Genomic DNA, 6,944 nt, shown 5'->3' with positions numbered 1-6,944 from the left:
TAATAAAAAATTAATGATTTATATTGAAGTTCAGCTGGTCTATACGTGTCAATCCGAGAGTGTAAGCTTGCAAAAGGTGTTCGAGCAGTATGCCATCAAGGGATGATAGTTATGACCTGAGTGATTATGAATGTAGCTAGAACACACAGATTGAATCTATGAAAAACTAAAGAAATCCCAGCGACAAGAACTGTCACTTCCTGGCGATAGGAACATTAGAAACAAAAATAAACATTAATCTATACAATATTAAGAACAACAATTTATAAATAACAATGGCTTTAGAAATGTTTCATCCAACTCTAAATTAATTAATCTAAAATTACTAAATAGATAAAAAAACACAAATATCTAATTTAACAAATAGACTAATTCTAAAATCAAACTCTTAATAATATTTTAAATAGCATACCAAATAAAAATATCATCATGCTTTGCTAGTTGAGCGGGCCCTTACTCCCTAGCTTGCACGATGAGTAGAGAAAGATAAAATTCTACATCATTTTAATCATGCAAAATATTACTTTATTCAACAATAACACATGTTGATACAATATATCTTTTTGAAAGCTTCCTTACGGCAATCTACAAAATTGTGTATATCTACTATGTATGTTTATTGTTGCTTATATAGGCGCAGATTTAAAAATGCAATAACCACAGTGATGTATACTCCATGCAAGAAATAGCAAAAATCTGATGTGCAGGTATTTTGTTGTTACCATCCCAACAAATCATCATTGTCTTCATATCCATTAGGCTGGAGGTTTGTTTTGGTCCATAAACAATAGGTAATAAAAGCAATTCTGTTGTAACAGAATGCTTAGAACCATAGGTTTTTTCCAACATGTATCCACGTAGTTTGTTGCAGGTACAGGTTGAATACATAACATTTTGTTATTATTTATAGCAACAATATCATCTTCAATCAATATGGTTTTGAAAAAATATGGAAAAATGGTTTGGAGTTTAGTGGTCTTGATTTTCACGTGAGACTATATTATCTCATCTCCTTGGAAGCAATAACCTTTTATGCTTAGTTGGATCCTTTGCTTTCCATGTAAGAATTCAGCTAAGCTGGAGAAGTTGAGTTGGTAATAGCAGCAAAAATAAACTTTGAAAATTGAAATCCAAACCTGTAATAGAAAAATCACATTTTGAAAATGGTCTCTAACTTTTCTGTCATGCACATTCTGAAGACTATGCCGCGTGGGACTGTAATTGGGTATGCTCTGGACAATACCCATGTCTCAGATTTTTGAAATTCATCTGTATCTGTTCGCAAAAGGAAATGCAAAACTGACTGTCCTCATTTTAGTTGGTAATTATTCTTGTTAGATTCTTTCTCAACATACTCCTTGGTCAATATCCTTGGAAGGAATAATGTTTTAAATTGTTGTGAAAATAATGAATGCCAATAAGATATAGCAAGCAATACATTTCAAAGTGGATGGAACTTTGTATTTTTGAAATAGCTACAAGAACATGCATAGTAGGCAACAGGAAGAACCATAACTTGTTAGATAAATACAATTTCATCTATTTATTCACATATTCTATCTAATAACTATATTAAATATTACTCATAAATATTAAATCATATGCAACTTATAAGGAGAAAATGGAATATAAATGGGCATTGAAATGAGTGTGAAGGCTTATACGAAGGCTAAAATATGGTATAATTTGGGACATAAAATTGTCTCATCATTCCCCCCAACTTAGCTTATTGCACATCCTCATGCAATTATTATGATCATGAGGTCTTTAGTTTTAACTAAAAGCACTTTAGGTTTATGGATTTTGGCTTTGTCTCCACCCTAAACCATGATAACTCATAGATGAACACAAATCCCTTTCTTTGCTTTACATGACAAGCTTTGTTATGTTTCTTCTTCAATAGGGATCTCAGTTTCGACTTTCATAAGGTGTTTTTTTTCTTTCTTCGTTTTCTTTTTCAAATTTTGTTTTTTAAGCATCATGGTTCAGAGGGTTACATATAGGAGAAATTTATCTCAATTTGCACAAGAGAAGTTTAAATGGGCAAAATAGGAGAGATGAAAGATAAAACAAAGGCTATTATACAATGGATATTATGGATAGAAGGATGGGATTATTAAGGGTGATGGATGGAAGATAAAAGGATAACAGTCCTCCCCCCAACTTAATGGTTGACCATCCACAGCAAACAAGGAGAGGATAGGGTGTTGCATAATGATCAAATATAATAAGCAATACAAATAAAGTTAAGAGATAAAATAAGGAAAAACAAAATCAATTGTTTTACCAACATGCATGGGTAGAGAGACCAAGGCAGGAAGATTGAGTAATGAAGCAATTGTCACCACCAAAAGTGATGAATCAATCAATAATGAACGAAGAGAGGTATCCAAAATTGCAACACCACAGAAGACTACCATCTGACTGAAATCATCAAAGATCATACGATTGGAAGGAACCAGAAATAGGAGAATGACTGCAATTTGGAGGGGCCACCATCATCAACTAAACAAGTATAAAAAGTAGCACATTCCACTTAAAACACCTCAACTGAATAGGCAACTCAGACTATGGGTGATCAAAGATGTGAGGACCATGCTGAAGAAGAGCAGAGCTACAAGAGTGAGCGACAAGAGGTGCCAAGAATGAAAAGAACCACTTAAGCCGATGAGTGTTCCTGGAAAGAATGATTAACAGAAAAACCAGGAACGCCAATTATTGCATTTTTCAATTTTTGCTTCTTCTTCTTTTTTTGAATAAATTTTGATAACAATAAGTGATTGTTGGCTTTTCAATCACTCACCGCTTAATGGCACTGTAAAAACAGTTTTCACCACTAAGAATTTATTTTGTAGTTAACATCCACCGAAAACTGGTTTTTAGATATTAACTGGCCAACAACACTTGAAGGTTTTCATTGTTGGATCTTTTATTGCTTTTTTTTTCTTCTTTTTTTCAAATTTTTTAAATGTTTTTTTTTTCATTTTTTTTTTTTTTTTCGATAACTACATAGAATGACCAAAGAAAAGAAATCCTAACATGGATTATGAAAAATGATACTATCCAAAACTTGAAATTTGACCATGACCATGTAGAAGGCATTGTTGAGACTTGATTGCATAATGAACTTGAAATGATCACCAAGAATAACCTCATTAGAACTGGAACCACAAACCACTATACTAGAAACATTTTTTATCTATGTATCTCGGACCACTAAATTTGAAAATTGACTGGAAAGCTTCAGAACATACTAGGATACTTGGGTAAGAGTATTACTCACAAGGATGATGATTCTCATATTTCTCTATGCTAACAGAATAAGATGACATCTCCTGAAGATATGAAACCCTTTTCTTGTGAAGCTTGTGAAATATCCATTGTAGGAAAATTTAATGTTGCAAGTAACACACCTTCATTACCAAATATATGAGTATAGAGTGAAAACCAATAGTAGTCACCAATGTATCCATAGAACTCCAGAGAGACACAACTCGAGGAAGGAGTGTAGTAGCTGGCATTGTATTCAAAATATTGTAAGATGTGTTGTTAAATAATCATGAACCTCATAGACCATGTTGCATATTTTCCTCCACTGAATTAATCACCAAAGAAAGGAAATCTTGTCTCAAAGTGGTAAACACCCTATGCCAAAATTTGCATGTGATCTTGACTAGTGAAGCACCAGTGAAATGGATATGCACCAGATAGCTAGCAAGCCCACACAATGTGAACAAAGCCAACATAGTGTGTTATGCAATGCTTGTGTAGAGAAGCATCATCAACTGGTATTGATTCTAAGATTATCACACCACAACAAGAGACTTGTAACCGCATTCTCTAAACCAAGCATATCAAGTATAGTAAATAAATATCATCCATTCAATTACTCTATCATTAAGTAGGTTATTTAGTTTTACAAATGATAGATAGAGTTATTACTATGAATAAATACTTGATAGAATGGATAAATACAAATAAACTCTTGTGTTCATATAATAGCAATGCAAATTTAACACTAGAGCACATACCTTGAATTGTGGAGACATCACATGTTGAGGTTTGCTAAAAGGACCAATAAAACAATCAATGAAACTTAATTTGAAATCATCCAAGAACCACAAGATTTGAGGGATTCCCCCCAACTTGACTTCATGCTACAAGGTCATGAAATCATTAGGATAACCAAAGAAATTAGGTAACCTGAAGAGAGTAACACATCTTTAGAATTTTGTGAGCCTTATTGAATGATAGATAAATCAAATATTTCAATAATTCGATGGATGGATTCCCAAATAAACTGTAGGTTATAAAAGTAGAGGAAAATATATCTCAAATAGAGTTATAATATATCTTACCAACATAGTGCATACCTTGATCTTCTTGGATTGGTATTTCAAATGGTTCATAAGTTACAAGGAATACTTGTTCACTTCCTCTCTTATCTTGGTAGGGATCACAAAAAGTTTGTACCTCATTCACCACTTGCTCTTGATTGTTCAGGCATATGCACTGGTTATCTTTCCTGTAGCAAAGAGAACAACAAATGGTTAAATTTTCATCATCACAATTATAGTGCTCTAAGAATTCATCAATGATTTGCTCATGTACAAACATAGAGAAAGAATTCTTGCATACCTGTGATAATGGAAGATCGAGATCATTTAAGTTGCATTCATTAGGTAAAGAGGATGTAAAAATATCACCTTTGGTCGTCATGATTTCCCTACCAATTTCTTCTTTTGTTTTTAAATTTGAAGGCGTGTGTCTGGGGGTGGCAACCACCAACGGGATCAAGGGTAAACACCCCTTACGGGATCCTGGGGCAGTGCCCAAGCACATTTTTCCTCTTGTGTTCCCTTCAAATTTTACATTTTTGAAACAATTTTCAACCAAAATTGATATACTTGAACAACATTGAAAAGGCATCATTTTTAACATTTTTCTTCAAAATATGCTTGTCTTTACCAATAACTCACAACAAATTATGATAATGTAAAATTTAATTAACTTCTAAAGCAACTAATGAATCTAATTTCTAAGCCTACTTACAAACTCTAAAACAAAACTCTAAAGCAATGCATCTATATGATTTAACCAATGCAAATTAAGATTAATTACTTAAGCAAGGCTAGCAGTTGCAAAAGCATTCATCCTAACGCATTGTTCCTAACTCAAATCAGCAAACTAACATGCCTTTGACACCTTTTCTCGGCAACGGTACCAAAATGATAGGCCAGCACTGGGGCAAATAATAATAAATAATTAACGATTTATAATAAAGTTCAGCTAGTCTATACGTGTCAATCAAAGAGCATAAGCTTGCGAAAGGTGGTCGAGCAGTATGCCATCAAAAGATGATAGTTATGACCTAAGTGATTATGAATGCAACTAGAACACACAGATTGAATCTATGAAAAACTAAAAAAATCCCATCGACAGGAACATTAGAAACAGAAATAAACATTAATCTATACAATATTAAGAACAACAATTTATAAATAACAATGGCTTAAGAAATGTTTCAACCAACTCTAAAATAATTAATCTAAAATTACTAAATAGATTTAAAAACACAAATATCTAATTTAACAAATAGACTAATTCTAAAATCAAACTCTTCAATAATATTTTAAATAGCATACCAAATAAAAATATCATCGTGATTTGCCAGTTGAGTGGGCCCTTACTCCCTAGCTTGCATGATGAGTAGAGAATGATCAAATTCTACATCGTTTTAATCATGCAAAATATTACTTTATTCAATAATAACACATGCTGATACAATATATCTTTTTGAAAGCTTCCTTAGGGCAATGTGTAGAAATGTGTATATCTACTACGTATGTTTACTGTTGCTTATATAGGCATAGATTTAAAAATGCAATAACTACAGTGATGTATACTCCATGCAAGGAATAGCAAAAATCTGATGTGCAGGTATTTTGTTGTTACCATCCCAACAAATTATTATTGTCTTCATATCCATTACACTGGAGGTTTGTTTTGGCCTGTAAACAATAGGTAATAAGAAGCAATTCAATTGTAATAGAATGCTTAGAACCATAGGTTTTTTCCAGCATGTATCCATGTAGTTTGTTGCAGGTACAGGTTGAATATGTAACATTTTGTTATTGTTTATAGCAACAATATCATCTTCAATCAATAAAGTTTTGAAACAATATGGGAAAATAGTTTGGAGTTTAGTGGTCTTGATTTTCACGTGAGACTATATTATCTCATCTCCTTGGAAGCAATAACCTTTTATGCTTGGTTGGATCCTTTGCTATCCACATAAGAATTCAGCTAAGCTGGAGAAGTTGAGCTGGTAGTAGCAGCAAAAACAAACTTTGAAAATTGAAATCCAAACCCGCAATAGAAAAATCAAGTTTTGAAAATGGTCTCTAACTTTTCTATCATGCACATTCCGAAGATTCTGTCATGAAGGACTGTAATTGGATATGTTCTGGAGAATACCCATGTCTTGGATTTTTGAGATTCATCTGTATCTGTTTGCAAAAGGAAATGCAAAATTGACTGTCCTCATTTTAGTTGGTATTTATTCTTGTTAGATTCTTTCTCAGCATACTTCTTGGTCAATATCCTTGGAAGGAATAATGCTTTAAATTGTTGTGGAAATAATGAATGCCAATAAGATATAGCAAGCAATACACTTCAAAGTGGATGGAACTTCGTATTTTTGAAATAGCTACTGGAACATGCATAGCAGGCGACAGGAAGAACCATAACTTGTTAGATAAATACAATTTCATCTATTTATTCACATATTCTATCTAATAACTATATTAAATATTACTCATAAATATTAAATCCTTTGCAACTTATAAGGAGAAGATGGAATATAAATGGGAATTGAAATGAGTGTGAAGGCTTATACGAAGGCTAAAATATGGTATAATTTGGGACATAAAATTGTCTCATCA

The sequence above is a fragment of the Cupressus sempervirens genome, chromosome 9 (assembly GCF_028749045.1).
Source record: "Cupressus sempervirens isolate cs-2001-9-10 chromosome 9, ASM2874904v1, whole genome shotgun sequence".
In the NCBI taxonomy this organism is placed as follows: domain Eukaryota; kingdom Viridiplantae; phylum Streptophyta; class Pinopsida; order Cupressales; family Cupressaceae; genus Cupressus; species Cupressus sempervirens.
This window is presented reverse-complemented; position numbering follows the sequence as displayed.